General features: G+C 40.2%; 1 protein-coding gene and 1 long non-coding RNA gene across 2 annotated transcripts in view; one reads left to right on the top strand and one right to left on the bottom strand.

Annotated features, from left to right (window-relative positions):
- SLX4IP (SLX4 interacting protein) overlaps positions 1–15,167 on the bottom strand; it is a 190,535-nt gene extending 175,368 nt beyond the window's left edge. The window contains 2 exon segments of the mRNA XM_032859187.1: positions 13,181–13,227; positions 14,879–15,167. The gene's annotated coding sequence lies outside the window, so the exon portion shown is untranslated.
- Positions 15,168–16,177: 1,010 nt separating this feature from the next.
- On the top strand, positions 16,178–23,949 carry LOC116868640. Its single transcript, XR_004382871.1, has 2 exons — positions 16,178–16,222; positions 23,866–23,949. It is a non-coding gene; the product is annotated as an uncharacterized LOC116868640 (long non-coding RNA).
- The last annotated feature ends 382 nt before the right edge of the window (positions 23,950–24,331 follow it).

Genomic DNA, 24,331 nt, shown 5'->3' with positions numbered 1-24,331 from the left:
TTCCCCTAGAGAGTATACTTGTCAGATCAGGCCAGGGTCTCACAGCTGAGAGTCAAGGGCGAGAAAAGTGTCTTGTTAACTCAGCTGAGAGCAAACTAAAACCATCTGTCCACTGCAGAACTGCCAAGGTCGATTGTTAACTAGACTGTCAAGGTATGTGTACCCTCCCTCCCTCAACAACCCCTCCCCTCTTGATTCCCACCACGAAACCACAAGATCCCAACAGAGTAAGATTTTAAATAGAGCTACATGAGTGGTGGTTTTCTCCTGCTAATGGAAGAGGAAGGAAGTCTACACTTGAGGAAACGTGGTCTGAATGACTTTAATATACCATTGTGCTAGGTGACATGGCACATATCTTCATAAACAAAAAAAAAGTCCACCAACATAAAGCCCAAAAACATCTGGACAGTCAACTGTATAGACCTTGAGCCTGCAAATCTGCTGGTCATTTTAGAAAAGGAAGACATATTCCTTTTGCTTCGTTACATCATTAGGAACAAGCACTAGAAATGAGCTAAATGGTGAACTGAAGTGGTCTGCTAATTCCCGAATACAGTAAAAGCCCTCTTATCCATCCTGGTAGGAACCAGTTCTCAAAGGTGAAGAGCCCTTAGAGCACTGCTTGACACTAGAGGGTGCTCAAGAAATGTCTGCTGGGTAAAGAAAAATATTCCAGATAATAGGAGCTGGGTCATTTAACACACCCGACCATTTTATTTTTGCTGTTTTTAGGGAAATTTTCCAAAAAGTATATTGAATCTTTACAACTTTCATAAAAAAATACCCCATGGTGAATATTTCTTTGATACTCAGAAGAAAGTGATCCCCTATGAGCACACTGGGCAATACACAGATTAAGGGCCCTCCGAGCGGCTACTCAACGGTGGAGCCAGTGAGGGTTCCGCCGGCTCTCCTAGGCTTTCCTTAAGCTGTCAGAGTGCCTGTCTTCCAAGGCTCCCTCTCCTCCCTAGGTTCTGCAACTTCACTAGATAAGGCTAGAAACCTAAGGGACCAAGTTTGATGGGTTAGTGGGGTATTTTCCAAGCCTCTCTTAAATGGATTTGCATGGACTTCAGTGTGAAGGTAATAAAATGGCTGTTACCTTAACTTTAGGACTTCTGAAATGATGAAATGGCTGAGTCATGGAACTGTGCCCTTTGGATTTGAGCCTCAGCATTTAATTCTTTCTGCCTCTGTAGGACAAGGATGTTACACAGATGGATTCTCAAGTCCATCTATTGCTAAATCTTTGTGATGCAAAATCCAACAGCAGTTCAAAGAACAAATAATACCACTTTACAAATCCCTCCAGAAAAGAGAAGAGGAAACTCGGCCCGCCCCCCTCAACAACTCTTATATGAAGTCCTGAGAGAAAAACCAGATGAGGACAGTACAGGAAAAGAAAATCACAGCCAATTCTACACGTGACCATAAAGGCAAGAAACCTAAACAAAAAGAAGCAATCTGAATATAACAACATTTAAACAATACACCAGAATCAAGTGAGGTTTATCAGAAGAGTGCAAGGTTGGTTTAACACTAGAAAAATCACCATACTAAAAAATTAAAGTAGAAAAAAAAAAAAAAAGACATGGTCATTTTAATAGAGGTAGGGGAAAAAAAAAAGAACATTAGAAATCTGAGAAAAGAAATTTCTTAATCATAGGGGCTCCTGGCTGGTTTAGTTAGAAGAGCATGCAACTCTTGATCTCAGGGTCATGAGTTCAAGCCCCACACGGGTGTAGAGATTACTATATTATAAATAAATAAACAAACAAACAAACAAGCAAACTAAGATTTTGCTTTTTAAAGATTTTATTTATTTATTTGTCAGAGACAGAGGGAGAGAGAGTGAGCGAGCACAGGCAGACAGAGAGGCAGGCAGAGGCAGAGGGAGAAGCAGGCTCCCCGCCAAGCAAGGAGCCCGATGCGGGACTCGATCCTAGGACGCTGGGATCATGACCTGAGCCGAAGGCAGCCGCTTAACCAACTGAGCCACCCAGGCGTCCCAAAAAAAAGAAATTTCTTAATCATAAAAAACTGTCTGCAAAATATGTAGCAAACATGCTTCATGACAAACCATTAAAAGCAATTTCTCTGAAAAAGGCAGAAAATGTCAATTTTAAAATATCTTTTAAACTAGCATTGACAAGTATAAAATATCTTAGAATAAATTTACCTTTTTTTAATTTAACTTATTTATTTATGAGAGAGAGAGAGAGAGAGAGAGTGCATAAGCAGGGGAAGCAACAGGCAGAGGGAGAAAGGAGGCCTCCAGCTAGGCAAGGGACCTGATGTGGAATTCGATTCCAGGACCCTGGGATCATGACCTGAACTGAATGAAGGCAGACACTTAACCGAGTCACCCAGGTGTCCCTAGAAATAAATTTAATAAGAAATGTGGAAGACCTCCTCAAATTGCTCTTCTAACTTAATGCAATTCTAAGCACAATCCTGAATAGCGAATCTGAGAGCAAAGAGGACTAAATACTTGTAAAGGAGAAGAGAAAAGAAGAAAAACAAAAGATATTTACCAGACATAGCAAAACTACAGTGCTACAGTAAATAAAATACTGTACTGGCAAAGGGGTAAACAGTCTAAAGGGACAGACCACACAGACTAGAAAACAAACCTCCATGCTTATGGGCATGGATGAAAGAAGCAGCACTGCCTATCAGTGGGAAATGAAGAGATTATTCATTCAATAAATTGTGGCTGAACAACTGTTTATCCATTTGGAAAAAGATGAAACTGAAGTACTATTTCATACAACACACAAAAATCGATTACAGATGGACTAAAAACTAAAATGTAAAAAAAAAAAAAAAAACAGAACCTCTTAGAAAATGTTTTCAAAAACTCAGGGTAAAGGAGGAGTTTTTTTAACTGGATACAAAAAATGCAAACCGTTAAAAAAAAAGAATGGTAGATCTGACCATATTAAAATTAAAACTTCCCTACAGACTGGATGAAAATATCCGCAATTCACATACGCAACAAAAGTCTTAGAACTAGAACATATAAAGAACTCTTAAAACTCACCAATTAAAAAAAAAAAAAAATACAATCCAGTCAGAAAATGGGTGAAAGACATGAAAAGACATCTCACCAAAGAGGATATACAGATGACAAATAAGCACATGAAAAGAGGCTCAACACTGTGAGCCATCAGAGAAATGCGAATAAAATTTCAATGAGATATCACTACATACCTACCAGAATGGCAAATAAAAAACAGAGGTAACCCCAAATGTTGATGAGGATGCGGGGAAAATGTATTTCTCATTGCCTGTGGGACTATTAAAGTGGTACAGCCACAATGGAAGAGAGACAGGTTTATTATAAAACTAAGTATGCACTTACCATATGACTCAAAAATTTCACTCCTGGGAGTTTATCTGAGAGAAATGAGAACCTAGGCTCACATAAAAATCTTTATACAAATGTTCACAGCAAACTTTACTCATAATAGCCCCAAACTGGAAACAACCCAGATGTCCTTCAGGGGGTATATGGTTAAACAGATGGCGGTATCTCTATACCATCGCATTACTCAGCAAAAAAAAAGAATGAACAGTTGATACAGGTAACAACTCGGATGGATCTCAAAGGAATTATGCTGAATGGAAAAAAAAAAAAAAGCCAATCTTAAAAGGTTATTTAATGTATGATTCCATTTATTAACATTCTTGAAATAACAAAATAATAGAAGTGAATAACAGATTAAAAGTTGCCATGGATTAAGAATGGGGGAGGGGTACATGGCTTTACATAAACAGGTGGTAGGGAGGAGCCTATGGTAGTGGAGTTCTGTACCCTGACTGTGGTTGGTGATGGTTACATAAACACATGTGATAAAATGGCACAGAACTAAATAAATATGTGTAAGACCGCTTAAATGTAATAAACTCTGTGTATTGTACCAATGTCAATTCTCTGGCTTTAATTGTTGCTCTATAAACATGCAAGGGACGACTACTGGGGAGGAACTGAATGAAGGGTACACAGGACCTTCCCCCTTTTTTGCCAACTTCCTATAAATCTCTAATTATTTCAAAATAAAAAGCTTACAAAAATTAAGACTTCTATTCATCAAAATCCACGATAAAGAAATGGGGGAGGGATTTTGACAAACTGGGAGAAGAAATTTATAAGACATAGAACCAGCAAAGGACGACATTCCAAAATTAAACAATCCAATAGAAAAATAGGCAAAGGCGGTACCCAGAACAAGATGCCCCTGTCTCCCAGACAAGTCTACAGGTTGGGCAAGGTGATGGGGAGTGGAGGTGGAAGAATTTCCTGATCCCTTCTATTATTTATGCCTTTACAACCACTGCACAACAACCAATCATAACTCTTACCTCCTTTGGGGAGGTGAGAGTATGTCTCTCACTATTCTTTCTTAAGGGCTGGGAAGCATGAAGTCTAAATACAGAGAGACCATTTACAAGGGAATCTGGGGAAAGCACACACTCTGCTCTCTTCTCTTACTTCAGGCATACAGCCCATCATCTGGGACCAAAGAGATGAAAGTCAAAGACGACCCATCTGCCTTCCAGGAGAAGGAAAAATCATTACATGGAGATGCCAAAAGTCCCAGCCCCCAAAGAGCTAGTTATCATGAAGGTCCCCACAACCAGAGCACTTCTCTATCCCCAAAGCCATCACTGGAGCTAACTGAGCAGGAGTCCTCCAATCAGAACTGTTGACTGGGATCTCCCACATTTCTCAGGCCCTCCACCCACATCTCCATCTCACCACTCAGGCAACTCCACGGCCTCACTGCCCCCACACAGCCACCTCCACCATCTGTTCTTGAACATGAAGCTCCCACTCTCCCCACTATCACCCATACAGACAGTCCTAGAGAATGTCCTCTCCCTCCCGAGGGGAGCTATCTTCCGAAACCCAACTCAGACACCACCTGCTCTGTGGAGGCCTCTATAAATCTCTAGACTGAATAACTCTGCTCTGGGCCACATGGGCACCTCACACTGCCACTGCTTTCATGCTTAGCTCAGTAAATTACAAGTAACTCTCGTCCTCAGTCTCTCTCCTCTGTCTGACTATACATGTCTTGAGGACAAGGTCCATCTTCTTTGACACCTGGTGCATGGCACAGGTATGCATCAGAAGTATGCTGACTTGGGGACGCCTGGGTGGCTCAGTCAGTTAAGCATCTGCCTGCGGCTCAGGTCATGATCCTAGCATCCTAGGACTGAGCCCCACGTCATGCTCTCTGCTCAGAGTGAGTCTGCATTTCTCCCTCTCCCTGTCACTCCCTCTGCTTGTACTCTCTCTGTGTCAAATAAATAAATAAAATCTTTAAAAAAAAAAAAAAAAGTTTGCTAACTTGAGCCTGTTGATGGTTCCAAATAAAGGGCTACAGACTTTTTTTTTTTTAGATTTACACCTGTTTATCTAATAAATTCTTACTGTCCCCAAATCTCAAATTCCACATTAAGCTCTCTTAAAAAGAAGTCAAAGCACTCTGGACATATTTCAATACATAAATAACACTTAAGTTGAATGTATCATGCAGCCTAAGTTGAAAGAGTTGTAATACACATAAACTTGTAAACAAAAGATCAAAGTGTTTCCTCTTAAAAATAATGGGCAACAGATCAGAGGTAATGTTGAAGTGCAGGCCATAAATGTGAGTTTTTCACTGTGTAATTTTGTTTTTAAAATACGGATATTCTAATATTCATTTGAATGGAAAAGGTATTTTTAGCCTCTGTATTCATTCAATTTTAAATCTGGTAACATCCTAAGATTTTTCTAGACTTGCTTTACTGGATATCTTAAACATTCACACACACACACACACACACACACACACACACACACAAAAGTACGCATCTTAAAACACTACTTCCCTAGGCCTAAAGTTGCTTTCAAGACAGAGCAACAAGCTCAGTGCCCCAGGGTTTAGAGCATAATATTAAGTATTGCTATCAGGGGCACCCGGATGGCTAAGTTGGTTAAGCATCTGCCTTTGGCTCAGAGGTGATGATCCCAGAGTCCTAGGACAGAAGCCCTGCGCCAGGCTCTCTGCTCAGTGGAAAGCCTGCTTCTCCCTTCCCACCCCCCCCTTTGTTCTCTCTCTCTCAAATAAATAAATATAATCTGTGGGGGAAAAAAAGAAGTCTTGCTATCAGAGCTTCCAACTGAAGTCTAAGTTCAGCAGAATTTTTTAGTTTATTGCCTGATTTTAAAAAGTTCAGGACAAAAAGATCAATTTTCCAAATATCTGAAATATACAAGTTACATAAGTATCCTGAGAAGTTAAAGTATATTATAAATCTTACAAATTACATCTCATCCTCTATTCTGCATTCTTGAGCCCACTTTCTCTGGCCTGAAAACAGTCATTCTTTCCACAAAGAGGAGACTTTGATAGAGTATGACCCCACCAAAAATATGTGTGCATTAATGTCTTTCATAGAGACAGAAAGATCCTAAGATCTTTAAGAAAATTAATTTGGGGAGGGAATGGAAGTAGATTAAACATTATCACATGATTGTCCTGTCATTTAAATACAGAGCAGAGATAAATGCTAATAAAGAAAGTCAGTGACCTTCTAGATTATTCTGTGGGAAAATCCAAGGCATTCTGAAGTTCACATTTGTCTTCCTTTTAGATTTGTTGGACTGTGTCATAAGGCAAAGCAACTACCCCAGATTAAGGAGGCTAGAAATTAACTTTAGGTTTCTAATCTCTGGATTTCAAATTTTATCAAGAAAGTTACTATACTTCCCTTTTTCATCTTAAAAAAATGTTTGCTAACTATGGGAGCAGAAACAGAAAACAAAGACCCTAGGACTCCTAAAGGAACAACCATAATTCAAAGAATGAGAAATCATTTCATTCCCTGTCCCAATCTAATTTTATCACCAAAAATACCCCACAAAACCCAAAAATCAGTATCAAGGAAGTAAGCGCAAACTTTAACAAAAATACCAAGGAAAACTAACAAATGAACAAAGATCTTGCTGTTGACAACTTAGATAAAGCTTAAGACAGCAATGTAATTGTAAGGAAGAATCAGCTTTTCCTATTATTCCTATGATGATTTTGAATGCCAAAATCAGCTTCTAAAAAAGGAAAACAAAACAAAGCAAAAAACAAACAAGGAAGCTCCAACAGTGGAAGTGATGCAAGTGACAATAACAATAATGCAACTGACAAAAACATTAGGACTTTCTTTCCTTTTGTCTTTACATGTAGGTCAAATACAGAAATCCTCTACCAAAAATAATTCTATGAAACGGCACTACCTTTCAGTCACTCTACACCCTTTATCCAGCCAGTTGGCCCAAGATCTGGGCCCCTCACTTCCTGCTGTGTGCACAAAAACTCCTCACTGATCCTGGCATGGGATGATTCACTAGTAGACAAGGCCTAATTTTTATTTAATTCTTTGTCAGAAACAGATACAGGCACCTGCTTTTGGGGGCAGGCACAGTCTTTAGGTCCTAGTAAAACAGACATGTGTTCAAATTCTGCCTCTTCAAGTGATCTCAGACAAGTTATTCAATTCCTCTAAGTCTCCTGTTTTCTTATCTGTGAAGTGGGATAATAATGAGTGTCTATCTAGAGGTCCTGTGAGAACTAGATAAGACCTGACAGGTAATACTTGGCAGAGTTTCTGAGACATCAGTAGTGGTGATGTGGGAAACAAAGGCAGAAGAACAATTATTAAGTTTCCTTATACTTACAGCCATTGACAAATCCTTGAAACAGGCAAAGTGACATTCCTCTAGAGATTCAACTGCCTCAATGTTGCCACTTTGGCAATCTTAACCCAAACCCCAGGACCTGTAAATCTCCTTTAACATATAAAAATTCCTTTGGAAACTTTATCTCTACCCCCAAGATACCTGTTGGCAGTCATCCTCCAAGCATATGACCCAGCTATACAGATCTGAAAGGTCTCAAGACTGAGTTTTTCCTAAACAGTAATAAATGACCTTTTCCTAACAGCAGCTAGCCCCCTTATGATTCTGAAAACCTTGCCTCCAAATACCAGAGATGCTTACACCATCCCCAACCCCCTCCCAACTTGAAAGTATATAATGAGCCACTTCTTAGGACCCAAGTGCAGCTCTTTCTGCCCACGGGTCCTGTTCCCACGCTGTAATAAAGTCACCTTTTTGCACTGAAGACATCTCAAGAATTCTTCCTTGGCCGTTGGCTTTGAACTCTAACATCTTTTCCTACATCAGTTCCCTCATCTACGTTAACCATAATCATTACAAACACCGCAGGCACAAAGAACACCTCATCAACTCACTTTTTTTTTTTTTAAGATTTTATTTATTTGTCAGAGAGAGAGGGAGAGAGAGCGAGCACAGGCAGACAGAACGGCAGGCAGAGGCAGAGGGAGAAGCAGGCTCCCCGCCGAGCAAGGAGCCCGATGTGGGACTCGATCCCAGGACGCTGGGATCATGACCTGAGCCGAAGGCAGCTGCTCAACCAACTGAGCCACCCAGGCATCCCATCAACTCACTTCTTAACTGCAAGCCCCAAGCCCCACTCTGATAACGGTCTTCCAGACACCTTCACAGTACGAAATACCTTTGATAATCATTAACATAACTGTATTGAAATCTAATCCTTTCAACATGAAAACTATAGAGATGGACTGCAGATCTTTGGTTGCTAATCTGGGGATGGGAGAGAGTTACTACTAAGGGAGCAGCAGAAGGAAATTTTGGCAGGGAGTGGGGGAGAGGTGGGGAGATAATGAACTTGTCCTGCATTCTGACTGACACCGTGCTTTCAAAACTCAGTGCACTGGTCAAAATTCATGAAAGTGTATAACAAAAACAATGAATTTTACCATACATAAATTTAAAAATAATTTTTTAATTGCAAAACCAAAATCCAAACTTTTCTAACTAGAGAATCAACAGAGCGACACTTAAATATCCAAGATATCCTAACAGCAATATTCTATATATTATCCTATAACTAACAGAAGTCAAATCCAATTTTAGTTACCAGCTCTAATATATTCAAGCACAAAACATCAATGCCATAATAACCAGGAGGCACTGCTTCTTTATAACAGAAGCCAAGACTTTAGAAATGTACCTACACCAATATTAAATGAGCAGTACTCTCCATTTAGATTCTCTACTCTGTTGCCTGATGGGTAGGTTTCTTAGTGTACATCCATTATTGTTTTCAATCTCCAGAAAGTAATATACAAACAGTAGGCTTTAAAGATTCAACACAGCTTACAATGACTAGGCATGTACATATCAAGAGCTCTAGCCCACTAAAGAGTCAATGCATGCATTTTGCATTTTTTTCCAAAGATTTTATTTATTTATTTGACAGAGATCACAAGTAGGCAGAGGCAAGTGGGGTTGGGGGGTGGGGGAGCAGGCTCCTGATGAGCAGACAGTCCAATATGGGACTGGATCCCAGGACCCTGAGATCATGACCTGAGCCAAAGGCTGAGGCTTATTAACCCACTGAGCCACCCAGGCGCCCCACATTTTGCATTTTTAAAAAAGCCGTAACATGATTCACTCAAAAAACATTAATCCATAAACTAACAAAGGCAAAAGTTAAAAAAAAAAAAAATCCCACGACATACCCATTTTACCATTGCCACCTCCCAGTTTCAGTGCACACAGAAGGTATGGATACCAAATAATTGGCCTTTTTTTCCCCCAATTCAAATAAGCTGGAAAACAAAGCAAAGTGAAAAGGAGTACTATGAAAATAAGAACCACCTCAAAGTCCTTCTACTGGTGAATGTATAAACAAATTACAGGACCTCTAGCAAGAAAATACTACCTAGTGATTAAAGAAAAAAAATGACTATTGGGGCACCTACGTGGCTCAGGGGGTTAAGCCTCTGCCTTCAGCTCAGGTCATGGTCCTGGGATTGAGCCCCACATCGGGGTCTCTGCTCTGCGGGGAGCCTGCTTCCTCTTCTCTCTCTGCCTGCCTCTCTGCCTACTTGTGATCCCTCTCTGTCAAATAAATAAAATCTTTTTAAAAAAATGACTACTGATACTGGAAACAAAGAACGTGCTCAATTATGAAAAGAAACCACACTCTAAGGACTCCCACCAAAAACAGCATTCCTTTAGATAAGCTAGGAAATGCAAACTTACCTATAGTGATATACATCATGACAGAGAGCAAAGGAGTGGTTGCCTGGAAGAGAGTGGCCAGAGGGATTATAAAACAGCAGAAGGAAATTTGGGAAATATGGGTATGTTCATTCTGGGGAATATACCTTGACTGTGGTGATGGTTTTACCAGTATACCCATGTTAAGCACATCAAACTATACACCTTAAATATGTGCACTTTACTGTAGTACAATTCCAGACATACCATGGTGATACTCCTGGTTCAACGCCACACCACCACAATAAAGGGATTATCACAAGGAAGTGAATCACATAAATGTTTTGGTTCTCAAGTGCCTATTAAAGTGATGTTTAAGACCAGGGACCTGGAGCATCTCGGAGGGGGTGAATAATAGCTATGCAAGTCTGCAATAAGAAAATGGCCTCCAATAAAAACTACATTGCAAAAAATGGGAATGAGAGAGGAAAAAGTAAAAAAGTAGAAGAGGCAGAGCCTGAAGAATTTGCGGTGGACAAAGTACTGGACCAATGTGCGGTGAATGGGAAACATTTTATAACCGTGGATAAACCCCTGTTTCTGGGATGCTACCATTTTCGGTAACAAGAAATAAATCACTTAAGGGGTGCCTGGGTGGCTCAGCCAAGTGTCTGCTTAGGCTCTGGTCATGATCCCAGGGTCCTGGGACTGAGCACCGCAGTAGACTCCCTGATCAGCAGGGATCTGCTTCTCCGTCTCCCTCTCCCTCTGTGCTAATTTAAAAAATCTTTAAAAGTAAAAAAAAAAAAAAAAAAAAAAAAAAAATTTAAAGAAATAAATCACTTAAAATTAAATCGAAATTTTTCCTGAAGCCCTAATCTTTCAAGTTTTGTAATTAATTGGACAATTTAAATATTATGTAGACAATTTAAATTGGACAATTTATAAGAAGCCCTATCAGAATCCATATCCATTATCTATAGTCATATAAATGCAAGTTTATTTGCAAGATCCCTGGAAAGAAAATTTTACCAACACCAATGACCTCCCCACCCAAACGACAAAAACTAGACAAGTCCTGGTGTGTTTTAATTAGGTAAGCAAAACTTAAATGGACATTTAAAAGTTCTTTCTAGTGAACCATTCCTTTTCACGAAGTTGAAATCCCTGTGACCAGTCTGTAAGCAATACCTGACGGTAGGTGATGATCATAAATATTCATTCAAAATGAGGCTAACAACTATTAGTCCTGAAATTTACTGATGCTTCTAACAGCAGACTAACAACAACTGCAAACATACATCTGCAAAAGCATGAGTCCAACACCCCAAACTCAAGGACTATCAGAGACCTGTACTGCCTAAAAGCTCATGTCTCATGGAATGTCTAAGGCTGTGTTCGTGAAAATCGAACCATAATCAGATGGGAAGAGATGCTGGCAATTTAGCACCTGCCAGAATAAATGAGTGGACAGACTTTTATAATCTGAATTCTTGACCTGTATGTTTTTTTCTTTATCCCAACTTACTCCTTTTTTTTTTTTTTTTTTTAAGATTTTATTTATTTGCTTGAAAGACAGAACACAGCCCGCGAAGAGGCAGAGGGAGAGGGAGAAACAGACTCCTCTGCTGGGCAGGGAGCCTGATGTGGCCTGATCTGGGGACTGCAGGGTCATGACCTGAGCCGAAAGCAGACGCTTAACCAATTGAGGCACCCAGGCATCCCTACCCCAACTTATTCCTGACATGTAGTCTCAGTCTTCTCAGTATTTGAGTTACTGGTTCAGTAGAAAACAGGAAAAACAGTAACTTTGTAGTCAGAATGTTATCCAATTGTATATTGTTTACTTTATTGTAAATACCAGTAATCAGTGGTCAATAAGGTTTTATATTCCTTAAAAAAAAGTGATGTTAAATTATACTATTATCTATTAAATGTGGCCCAGCATTATGTTGAAAAAAACTATGTATATACCTTAATTTAAAAATACCTTATTACTAAAAAGTGTTAACCATCACCTGGGCTTTCAGCAAGCTGAAATCACTGATCACAGAGCACTATAACAAATATAATGAAAAAGTATGAAATATTCCAAGAATTACCCAAAATGTGACACAGAGACATGAAGCAAGCAAATGCTGTTAGAAAAATGGCAATGAAAGACTTGTTCAGTGCAGGGTTGCCCTGAACCTTCAATATATAAAAAAAGACAGTATCCGCAAAGCACAATAAAGCAAGATATGCCTATAATCCTCAATAAGGCTGTTTAAAAAGAAAAATACCATTTAAAAAAAACTATGTGGGGCACCTGGTTGGCTCAGTTGTTAAGCATCTGCCTTTCGCTGGGGTCATGATCCCAAGGTCCTAGGATGGAGCCCCACATCAGACTGCCTGCCTGCTGGCAGTCTGCCTGCTTCTTCCTCTCCACTCCCCCTGCTTGTGTTCCCTCTCTCGCTGTGTCTCTGTCAAATAAATAAAATAAAAAATCTTTTAAAAAAATAATAAAAATAAATTTGTCTTCCTAGTACATTTAGACCAACCCCCTCTTCCCAACGGGTACGTGTCCTAAAGTCATGGAACTGTAATACCAACGGGTACGTGTCCTAAAGTCATGAACTGTAATACCTTTTCCCTTAGTGATTTTCATGAATGAACAAAACTTTAAGAACCCGAAGATTTAATTATAATAACAAAAAACAACGATGAATACGTACAGAGCTGTAATAACCCGCCAGGTATTGTTTTAAGCAATCTTCTATTATTAACTTATCTAACCCTCATATCAACCCTATTTTAGGAGATTGAAGCAGTTAAGTAATCTGTTCAAGGTTAGGCTTTAAACCCATGGCATAAGGTTCTGAAGTTCATTCCTTTACCCACTCTATTCTACTGGCATACACAACACAAGATTCAATACGTAACAGTCAAAAGCAGTACATATTATATTTATCCAACACTTAAGCATTTGCTGCATTTTGAAAAACTCACGTAAGGATAAATTAAAAAACTATACAACCTTCATTCTTTTCCAAATTAATAAGTGGAAAAGAGACAACACAGAAAAGCTGGACAACTTACTGAGCACATAGAACAAATAAATGGCAAGTTGATTGGTTCCTGGGAAGCTGGGAAGCATTAAAAAAAAAAAAAGATTTTATTAATTTATTTATTACTTGATTTTTAAGTAATTTTAAGTAAATCCATCTGGGATTTTTAAAAAATCTAAACACAGCATGTGAAAAACATAAACGTAATTTGCTGTTCTCTCAAAAGACCTTACTTGTTCGTAAATTCCAACCACAGGGTCTAAAACTGCAGATAATGGCCTGGAATCGTTTTTTAAATTATTACATTTCTCATTAGAGGAAGACGGAAGAGAGCAAGATGCCACAAAAAACTTCGGTAAAGCACGGCCCAAGGTTTTCCAAGTCAATATTGAACTGTTGAACACGTGCAGGCTTTTGAATTCAACTTGTAATAAATTAAAAGTAAAATATGCACACAGGTGTTGCCATGACAACAGTTACATAATATACCAGACTGATAAATTCTCAATGTTTTAGAAGACTAAATTGTTATCTAGACATCAAGATGATGGGTAAAAAACACAAGAAAGGGGCAGCCAGGTGGCTCAATCAGTTAAGTGTCAGACTCTTGGTTTTGGCTCAGGTCATAATCTCAGGCTCGAGTTCAAGACCCCAAGTCAGTCTCCATGCATAGCAGTGGGCTCCCTCTCTCCTTCTTCCCCTCCCTACCCCTCTCTCTAGAAAAATAAATAAACACAAACAAATGTAAAAAAAAAACAAAAGGCCAGGAAAACATGTCATATGTCTACTGCATGGAAAACATGGAATAAACCAACAATATACTGTGAACTGTTCAAGAAACACAGGTTGAAAAGAGGCATTCTATATCTTGAGTTCATGTCCTGAATTAATGCTCCATGAATTTTAAGGTACACTCCCTAGGAAAATTCTGATTCACTGAATCTTAAGATGGGATCTGAGACTAAAGTCTCTAAGAAACTCCCAGGTGATGCTGTCAATAGGCCACACTCTGAGCAAGACTCTAAGTAACTTGAATATTGGTCATAAAATTAGCCAGCTGGCCTACAACTACGGTGGCATCTAGGATCCAAGAAATAAGTGTCAATACAATTTCTCCCTAGTGCAGGGAGGGGGAAAGGAAGGTGAGGAGATCGAGGAAGAAGCAGGGGGATAACTCGTCATCTTCCAACAGTGCTAACAACCACAGAATATCACCTGCCCCAGCCTAGTAGCTTTTGAGGTCAGATAGAATGCAAACTCCAAGAAAGAAAGTTTTGTTTTGGTTTGGTTTGGTTTGGTTTACTGCAGAATCTCAATAAACGCAATGAATGAGTGAAAGGGCAGTATATACAAACACAGCCCATACCTATGTCGTAACCTAGAAATGTCTGAGAAGAGACTGTTTTTCTATAAATAGTTGTGGACAGCCACAGTTTGATACAAACACCTGGACCATTCAGTTTACTCCATTTCCTCCCCACAAAAAAAAAAAAAAAAAAAATTCTCCAGACCAAAACTTTCCCCTTTTATGCCTAGGTTTCCTGCACCGTTAGGTTAACAACTCTTTAGCACTTTGAAAACAATGAAAAAAGTTGAAAGCACAGGGAAAAGAATTCAGAAAAAGCTAAAAAATCAAAATTAAAAAACCTCGGGGAGCGGGAGGAAGAGGAGATGGGCAAATAGTTCAAGTGAAGGAACACTTAGGTTGTCAGGAGTTCCACGTTCTTACCTATGACGGTGGTAGGGTTTGGGTTCGGGATTTTATTAGTTTTTTTACTGTCCAGGGTCACTGGTGGAGGAGTACTTGGCTGAGGAAACAGACCAAACAGGGAGCGGGCTCTCAAGCCCACCTTCACCTGCTTTGGTGATTCAAGCTTCGGCCTTACTTCCCCATTCCCAGAGTTTCCCCGCGCGTTGGAAAAAACGCCGCCGCCGCCCAAACACAAGATGATCTGAGCGGCCTCATCCTCTGCTGAGGCCAAAACCAGGACTTAAGATGGCGGCGAAACACTGAGGGGACAGGAGGGAGCGAGGAATCTGCCCCAAAGAAAAATGGCCTCCGCCCATTTTTCAAAGAGAGCCCAAAATAAAAATGGCCTCCAAAGCCAGCTATTCAGAGACTAGAAGCGTCGTGAATATGATTGGCAGGTAACAAAACACGGTTACCCATAGTGCTACACGGCGGAGATGATCGAGAGAAAAGAAAAATAAAACCTAACATTTCTGTGGTTCAGAGCACCTTGATACCGGAAAATTACAAGTACAAGAATCAGGTTATAAAGAAGGTCAGAAAGCAAAGGTGGCTTTCATAATGCCGGATAAGCTTTAAAATAGAAATACACATATTTTCCTCCGTAATTCTTTTGAATGCTACAGAAAAACAAAAGTTTTGTCCCGGAACTAAGAAGCAGGATGGGTAGACACTGCCAAAATTATCTACTTTGTGAAACGAAAGAGTTGGAGGACTCCCGACCTCCTCAAAAACCCCCATAGGAAAAGCTATGTGCAAAAGCTCTGTGAAAGCGACCAGCTCTCATTTGCGCATGTCCACTTTCCAACCCGATCCAGGGACGTGGTGATGAGCTATTCCTTTTCTGGTTTTGGAAGCAGACGTAAAAGAGGGCGGGGAAATAGCGCCAAAAAAAAAAAAAATGAATCAGGCGCCTTGTGATTGGTCAAATCTGGGAGGACAGTATGTTGCGGGGAATCGTTAACTACTTTGTCATTCAGTCAAAAATAGTTCCGAAGCGCGCGCCATAAGGCGGATACTGCACCCTAACACATCCACTTGATGTTATTTAAATTCTTTAGTTTCAACTCCTTTGCAGAGACTGACGCCGAATAAGCTCCGCCCCCGGCTCTTTCCGGTCTCTGGCAAACGCTTTCCGGGCTGAGAGCCTCACTAAAACCCGGAAAAACGGATTCTCAGCAGCGCCGGAGCCAAGCACAGCGCTGCGCATGCTCTGTCTCCAGGCGCGGTGCGCCAAGTTGCTAGGACCGGCTGCGGCGGCTGCGTGAGGCTCGGCCTCTGGGGCCAGCGGCGGCCTAGGGAGGCTCAGCGGCTGGTGGGCAGGTGAGAGCGCTGGAACCTCAGGTGGAAAAACCTGTTTTCTGCCTAGCCGATGAGAGGGGAGGTGGGCTTGTTGGTGCTCCCTGGCCCCTCTCCGAAAGGTCACTGGTATCTTCGCTGAAGGATATTTGGGGGCGGGGACAAAGAGGAGGCTGGCTCCTTAGAAAACTAAAGACCTACCCGTAACAGAGCCATAGGCAGTAAATGTTTGGTAACGGAAGGATTGTGGATGGCGAGGAGGTTTTCCAATCGTGTGGGTAGAGTTCCAGGTGCAGGCCCTCCTCCCTCTCCCATCTGCGCGGCCACACGGTGGAGGAGCTGGAAAAGGTGTTCCCAGTGAAAGCACCGTCTGCACCTGCGCTTCCACCTGCTAGCTGGAACCTGTGATTCGTCGGTCACTCCTTCAAGGAAGAGGGCACTGTGCGCCCGTGTCTATCTGGGGGGTCAGGGCCACTCTCTGACGTGAAACTGGACGTCAGAACTGTTGTACAGCCTGGTTGGTGGCCACCGTGTGAAAGGAGAAGCAGGACTCACAGGACTTTTGACGTTATGGGGATGGAAATCCTTTTGAGATGAAAAACTCCTGGGTCATGTTCATCTTTTTCTCGAATAGGACCATGCCCAAATACTGTAGCTGTTACAGAGGCTCTCAATTCATTCACTTTGTCAAAATATATATATATATATATATATATATATATATATATATATGTAATTTATATTTCTTTCTTTCTTTCTTTCTGACCTGAGTTAGCAGATACAACTCAGTATCAGCAGTGACCAAGACAGACCTAGTCCCTAACCACACGGGGCTTATATTCTAGTGATGGAAGAAGAAACAATAAACAAGTACCCTGATAATGAACAAGGTGCTTCCAGATTATCCTAGGTTGGGTTCCGAGGAAAGCGGACTCTAAGGAGAATTGTGGGCAGGACGTTTATTAGGAAGGACTGTTTTGGATCTTACCAAGGAATAAAGGAGGAATTGGCAGATAGAAAAAGTTAAACTGCAGTGCAGTCCCTAGGGAACTCTAGTGCTAGTTTGTCCCTTCAGGGGTGTCCCAAGTTGGAGGGAAAGGCCAGACCTTGATAACCTGGACAGTCATTGGATGCCTGTTGTCCTGAAAAGAAGGCGTGACTTCCGCTCTTTTCAGCCTTGTCTGTCCTGGAAGGAGACTGACAACTGAGCGCTGTCTCAGCAGTCCCAAGAGCTAGGGAAATGAGCCTTTTATTCTTAAAGGGGATCAAGGTGGCACATCACAGCATTCACCCACAACAGTAGGGCTTTGAGGGTAAAGGTGGGATGTGTTAGGGAATAATGGGGGTGGGAGAGGGAAGAAACTGTAGACTGGGTGCTCAGAGAAAGTCTCTGGGTAGAACATCTGAACAAGTTGAAGCGCAAGAATGAGCCACCCTGTGTAAGACAAGGGGAGGAAGATGCTCCACTTTTTGTTATGTACTGAGAATATAATGGAGAAAGAAAACAAATGGCTTCTACCTTCTGTTACAGTGGGTGGCTGTTACTGGCTTTAATACATACTGACTCCTGCTATAACTAAAGATGGAGTACGTAAAAATAGATGGAGACTAACAGAGGAAGATAGAGGAGAAACTGAGAAGTCCAGAAGTTTTGAAAAACTAGTCAACTTTGTAAAGACTTTAAATCTCTACAGTATTTTTTTTTTTTTTGGCTCATATACAGCATTTAATCATGTTTTATTTGGATTTTGCCTTTCTCTTCTCAAGCTTGTATTCTCTTTGAGGACAGGAACCATGCCTTATTCATCTTAATTGTCCCACAACGTCCACCCCACCCCCGCCACCAGCCTAATGTCCTGCTAGCACCTAACAGAGACTAAGTAAACATTTGAATAGAATCAATCTCACACGTATTTGGAATGAAAATTGATAAGCCCTACGTGACCGAAACACTGTTTTGGGATCTGTCTTTACAATATTCCTCAGTTTTATAAATTATAACCCAATATTAGTTGATAAAACACAAGTGCTTTGGTCAGATAGGAATCTCCAGAAGTGCCTATATCTATTAATTTGTATTAATACAAAGATAATATACTTCCAGTAGTAATAGTTGCTATATATTGAGTGCCTCCCACAAAATAGACACTGTACTAAGCAGTAAATACATAAGTATATACGTAGTGATCTTCATAACGTAGCTGATATGATAGATTATTAAATTGAGGCAGCAGAGAAGTGATTTGCCCAAAGTTATAATTTTTGGTGGATACAGTTGGGATTCCCATCATTACTTAATGCCTTCGCTGTTAAGTAACAAACATGCTCACTCTCCCTCTCTCTCCAATCTTTTTAAAAAAAAAAAAAATTTCTGAATATATAGTCCACTAGGACTCTATTAGCTGTTATCAAGAAACAAATTACTTACCCTGTTTTTGTTGCTTTGCTCTGAGTTTTTCCTGTTTCCTTCACAATTAGCTTTCCTGGCTATCACTATAGGAGTTTACCTTTCCTATAACAATCATCCTGGAATCTGATTACAGATCCAGCCCCCTCTAGTCAAAATAACCCCCGAGGGCGCCTGGGTGGTTCAGTGGGTTAAACCTCTGCCTTCGGCTCGGGTCATGATCCCGGGGTTCTGGAATCGAGTCCCGCATGGGGCTCTCTGCTCAGCGGAGAGCCTGCTTCCCCCCCTCTTACTCTCTGTCTGCCTCTCTGCCTACTTGTGATCTCTGTCTGTCAAATAAATAAATAAAATCTTTAAAAAAAATAACCCCCGAGATCTCAGAGGCTATTACATGAGAATCGGAGTATTTTTACTCACATCTAGACTAACTGAAACTGCCCAGGGAAGCAGGCCTCCTTTATTCATTCCAGTCCTCTCCTGTTCTTGCTATACTTTAGGCTGGCTCTATTCCTTTTGAAATAACCAAAACAAGTGTAATAGCTAATAATCACTGAGTCCAGACTAAGTGCCAGGTATTGTGCTAACTTCACAACAACCCTGTGATATGAAGTCATTATTACACTCATTTTACAAATGATAAAACTGAGTGACAATGAGGTTAAGAGACTCATCCAAAGTCACAGCTAGTTGTGAGGTGCTGAGGTTGAGATTGAAAGCTCAGGCAGTAGGATTCCACAGTTCATCATCCCCTTCATAACACCACACGACAGTGCATTCTTACTAAAATGACTGGCTCTGCTTTACCTTTTGAAAACTACTAACCAGGAACTAGATCCTGGTGGACCTCTTGTGCTATATTAGGAAATTTTAGATTTCTTCTTCTAATCAAAAATATCACGAATGGGGGCACCTGGGTGGCTCAGTGGGTTAAAGCCTCTGCCTTGGCTCATGTCATGATCCCAAGGTCCTGGGATCAAGCTCCGCATTGGGCTCTCTGCTCAGCGGGGAGCCTGCTTTCCCCTCTCTCTGTCTCTGCCTGCCTTTCTGCCTACTTGTGATCTCTGTCAAATAAATAAAATCTTTAAAATATGTGTATATATTTTAAAATATATATATATATAAATATATAACGAACAGCTTTTAAGCAAAGCATAAACCAAACCAGATTTGGTTTTTTGCAAGATGGCTGTTAAGTGGGTGGAGTATATTTAATGCAGAGCAAACTAGAACAGTGGTTCTCAAACTTTAACTTAGAAAACACAGATTACTGGACCCCACCTTAGAGTTTCTGATTTGGTAGGTCAGAGGCAACCCAAGAATTTGTATTTCTCATGTGTTGATGATGCTAAGGCTACTGGTGAGGGGACCACACTTCGAGAGCCCCTTGGATTATAAGCAAGGACATCATCTGAAGTGATAAGGATCTAGACCGTAACTGTGGGGAGAGGTTATGTGAAATTATCATGTCAAATGGCAGGGCTGGGGGACTGATTTGAAGAGGAATACAAAGAAAAGGGCAGAGACCACTATATCCAGACTTCTGAATTGAAAGGCTTGGTAGTTTATTTTATTTTTTTAACTGAAACTGTTAATAGAGGTAGAACAGCAGTTTGGGAATGAAAGACGATTCATATGTATACGAAATGAGTTTAGACTGTTTGTGGGTACAAATAGAGGTGAACCATAGCAGTTGGATACATGGTTTGAAGATATAACCGTCGTGAATGGATGTACTGTAACAGAAGCTTTGGATGTGAATGAGACCACCCAGGGATGGAACACGGGAAGACACCGACCAAGGACAGATCTTTGATAAGGACGAAGAGGTGGATGGAAACCGAGGGACCATTAAAGGAGACTGACAAGGAACAAACCAGAGTCTCAAGTACTTAAGGGAGTTTCAGGAACACATCAAAATGCTTCAGAGATCAAGTAAAGGGAGAGATCGGTGATCGTCACAGTCAGAGCAGTTGCCATGGAAGGTAGAACAAAAGCAGATTAGCTGAGTTTGAAAATGGAAGTGGGAAGTGACTCTAGGAGAAGATTCGTTTTTTGAAAGGGCAGTGGCTGGGAAAAGTGTAGCAGCTGGAAGGGAGACAGGGAAAGGGCAGTTGCTTTAGGAAACTTGTTTTGGTGCTTTTCAGTAGGGAAAAATGGTCAGGTTTTGCGGAGGAGGAAGAAGACCCATTATAAATAGTGGGTGGTGGGAAATGTAAGAGAGGGATAATGGAGTTAGAACCCTGCAGAGACAGCAGGGAAGAAGGTTAAGATGAGAACTGCGATTGACGGGTTTTTACATGTGAGACGGGAAGTCAAGGGTGCTAATACCCGATAGCCACTGTTTCTTCTGGCCATTAGCTTAGCTGCAGAAACAGAGGTGAAGAGTAAAACAGAGCTCTTGAAAAGTGATGAAGATAGAAATCACCTTTTTAGGGATTCAGAGCTGATTAGGGGTACATAGTCACTGCTCTAGCACCAAAGGGCCAATTAACTACACATTTAATCTGAAACAAGCTGGCTTTCAGCATGATACCCACTCCTTTTCCCCCACCAACCTCAGCATCAAATGGCAGCCAGGTGTAAAAACAGGGAATGGAAAGGTTGTAGTGTTGTTTTATAGAGTTTATACTTAAATTAAGTATACTTAAAAGAGAATGTATCTAAATATATTTAATATAAGTATAAACTCAATAAACAACACTACAACCTTTCTGGTTAGTCACAGCCTGCAGTAAGCTGATTTTCTCATCCTCATTCGTCCCTAATCACTCATTCACTGTTCACATTTTGGACTGCCGACATTTAGTAAAGCGCTCATATACAACTAGTGATGCTTTCAGTTTATTACTTATTCATAAAGACGTTGAGTTCACGGTAATGGGGGAGGTAGCAGAGACCATAAAATACTTATACATAACAATGTTGGCCTTCACTGTGTTCGTGACTACTCCTGACCAGCTGTGCTGTCAGCACTATAGCTACTGGGTATAGGTCAAGCTGACCTTGAGGCGGTGGGGAGGGAAATGTGGTAGGATTTTGCCAAATGGAAACTTTAGAACTCAGGTATGATCCATTCAGTTCAACAGCCCGATAGTAATGTATTTGATTGTGTGTGTTTTTACAAGACGAAAATTCAGCAAAACTGTTATTTTAGGTGATAAAGATAGAAGATGGGAAAAAAGGAAACTGGTGGTCTCACTAGTATGCCAATCAGTTGAATAAGCATGAAGACCGTACACAGACCTTCTAATGTGTACACAAAAAGTGCCAACATTTGAACTGCCATATTAAAAACTTGGGATATTTTTAGCGTCAGAGATTGGAGTTCAGAAATGAAGAATTCTCAAGCATCTAAGCCAACATTGTCATAAAAGAAAAGGCATTATACAGATCCAGTAAACTTCATCACAGTCACAAGATCTGGGCTAATTGATTGTGTAATATTCTGTCTAATGTCCTCTTCATGTTTAAATTATATTCAGGGAAGTTTTTAAAAATTACTATTTTTCAAATACTTTTAGCAGAGCAGTAATGGAAACCTGAAAAGAATCTACCTTACACTATGTCCAAAAGACCAGCAGATGGCGCCCCGCAAGCCCAGTAGGCAAAATGATAAACCTTTTCTAGAATATTTCTTGCATCCAGGTTGTTGTAGGCCTAATTTAGTAATGGCCAATAACAAAACTTGATGATTTTAATTGACATGATGCTACATGGGCAGAGTAAACTGATAGCTAGAGCTCGGCTGTTTAGGATTTTGTAGGAAGCCTACCTGTCTTTCTGTCCTTTGCTTTACAGTCCAGTTCTGTCATCTAGAAACCTTCACTTAGCTTGCAATGTTATATTATATATATTAATATATATAATATATATTAATATATATATATTATATTTGTTAGCAAACCTGTGAGAGGTCTCAGTGGTAGAAACTGAAGAGATAATAATTTCTGTAATATAAAATAGGGGGAGGGAAAGTTGCTACTTTAGACACAGTAATACCTTGACTTTAAACAATATTTGTGGTATGAAGTAATATATCTCAGTGTTTTCCTTTCTTAGCCTTGATATTTATGTGCACTGAGGAGATTACAGTTATTTTATTAAGGTGGAAATACAGCAAGCTTCTCCCCATTCTGTTCATTAACTCTTATTATTCATTCTGTATATGGAACTAAGCTGAAGAAACTGAACTAAAATTAATGCAGCTAATCTCAACTATTAGTAGGTCACAGATGTGTATGTGGAGGATACAGACTAATTTTGGACAAGTTGACACAAGACCACTGTTAACCTCTTACATACCTGACATGAGAATCAGAAGAACATGACAGGCTTAATACATTAGGATAGGTGACCTCAGTGACTCTTAAAAGTGTGCACGATGCACTCAGAATGTTCTTATCCATTATCATGCACTGGAAATTCTGATTAACTCTACTGCCAAAGCTGGGTCACTAATTCTTGACTCTGGAAAATAGCCTAAAAGAATACCAGCCAAGACTTTTAGGACTCCAAAATCCAAGCTGAATGCCAGTTAAATGACAATAATCTTGGAATCAATCATTTAGTGTTTCCTCATTTATAAAGTGGCCTCATAAAACTGCTATGAAAACAAAACGAGTTTAAAAATGTGAAGCCTTTGGAATAATGCAGGGTACGTATTTTGGAAAGAAGAGTATATGAAAGCTTAATCTGTGTTAAGATTGTCTCTAAACGGGACGCCTAGGTAGCTCAATTGGCTGAGCCTCTGCCTTTGGCTCAAGTCATGATCCCAGCGACAGTGGGCTCCTTGCTCAGCAGGGAGCCTGCTTCTTCCTCTGACTGCTGCTCCCCCTGCTTATGCACTCTGACAAAAAAAATCTTAAAAAAAATAATAAATAAAGTTTGTCTCTAAACATATTTTAAACTTAACAGAAGGCACTTCAATGAATAAAACTATAAACGCTGTTTTTCTTGACCTAAACTTAGTAATTTTGTAACTCTTCCTTTCTCTCATCTTTCCAAGAGTTCCATACCTTCTTTGTTTCTTTAGGAGTACGTTTAAAGAAGATTCAGAAAAGATAAGAAAAAGGCAGCTGCAGGTACCAAAGGGGTAAAGGATGAAGAAAAATCATTATGTTCTTGTTTCTGTTGCTGCTTTACTCCAAGCACACTTGAAAAGCTCAGTGAATAAATAACAAAGACTAATTTATTTTTAGGGACCTACCTGTTACTGCTCATCAAATCTGATCATTCTGAGTGCATTCTTGTTTTGTTTCAGACTCCGGAATCTCTGGTGTCAGTAAATAGTTCCATCTCACTTGGAATGACTTGCCAAGTGTTTTGAGGGAAGGACCATCTCAAGGTAAGTTGTATTTAGCTTAATTTCCCAAATTGAATTTCAGTATCCCTTATGCTCAGTACCATGAACCTTTGTAAAAGTCAAGGTTTTAAAAAAACGCGTAAATTCATTTGGAAAATGAGTTAATGAAGAAATGTGGTAATTCTTTATATTATCCTGAGAAGCAGCATTTAGGGACTGTAAGCAAGGACTCTAGAATATTTACAAGAATATTTGTAGCCATAGCATATTTAGCAATAAAATTAACATTGAAACAAATCTCAAATTTCTATCAGAGATCCATCAAATCAGCGTATCTCCATATAATAAAAAACTACACAGCTATCAAAAATGATAATGAAGATTTATATTCTTGGGGGAAGAAAAGATTATAAAACAGCAAGTA

This window comes from Lontra canadensis, unplaced genomic scaffold (genome assembly GCF_010015895.1).
Source record: "Lontra canadensis isolate GAN:19392208 unplaced genomic scaffold, GSC_riverotter_1.0 scaffold16, whole genome shotgun sequence".
Classification (NCBI taxonomy): domain Eukaryota; kingdom Metazoa; phylum Chordata; class Mammalia; order Carnivora; family Mustelidae; genus Lontra; species Lontra canadensis.
This window is presented reverse-complemented; position numbering and strand designations above follow the sequence as displayed.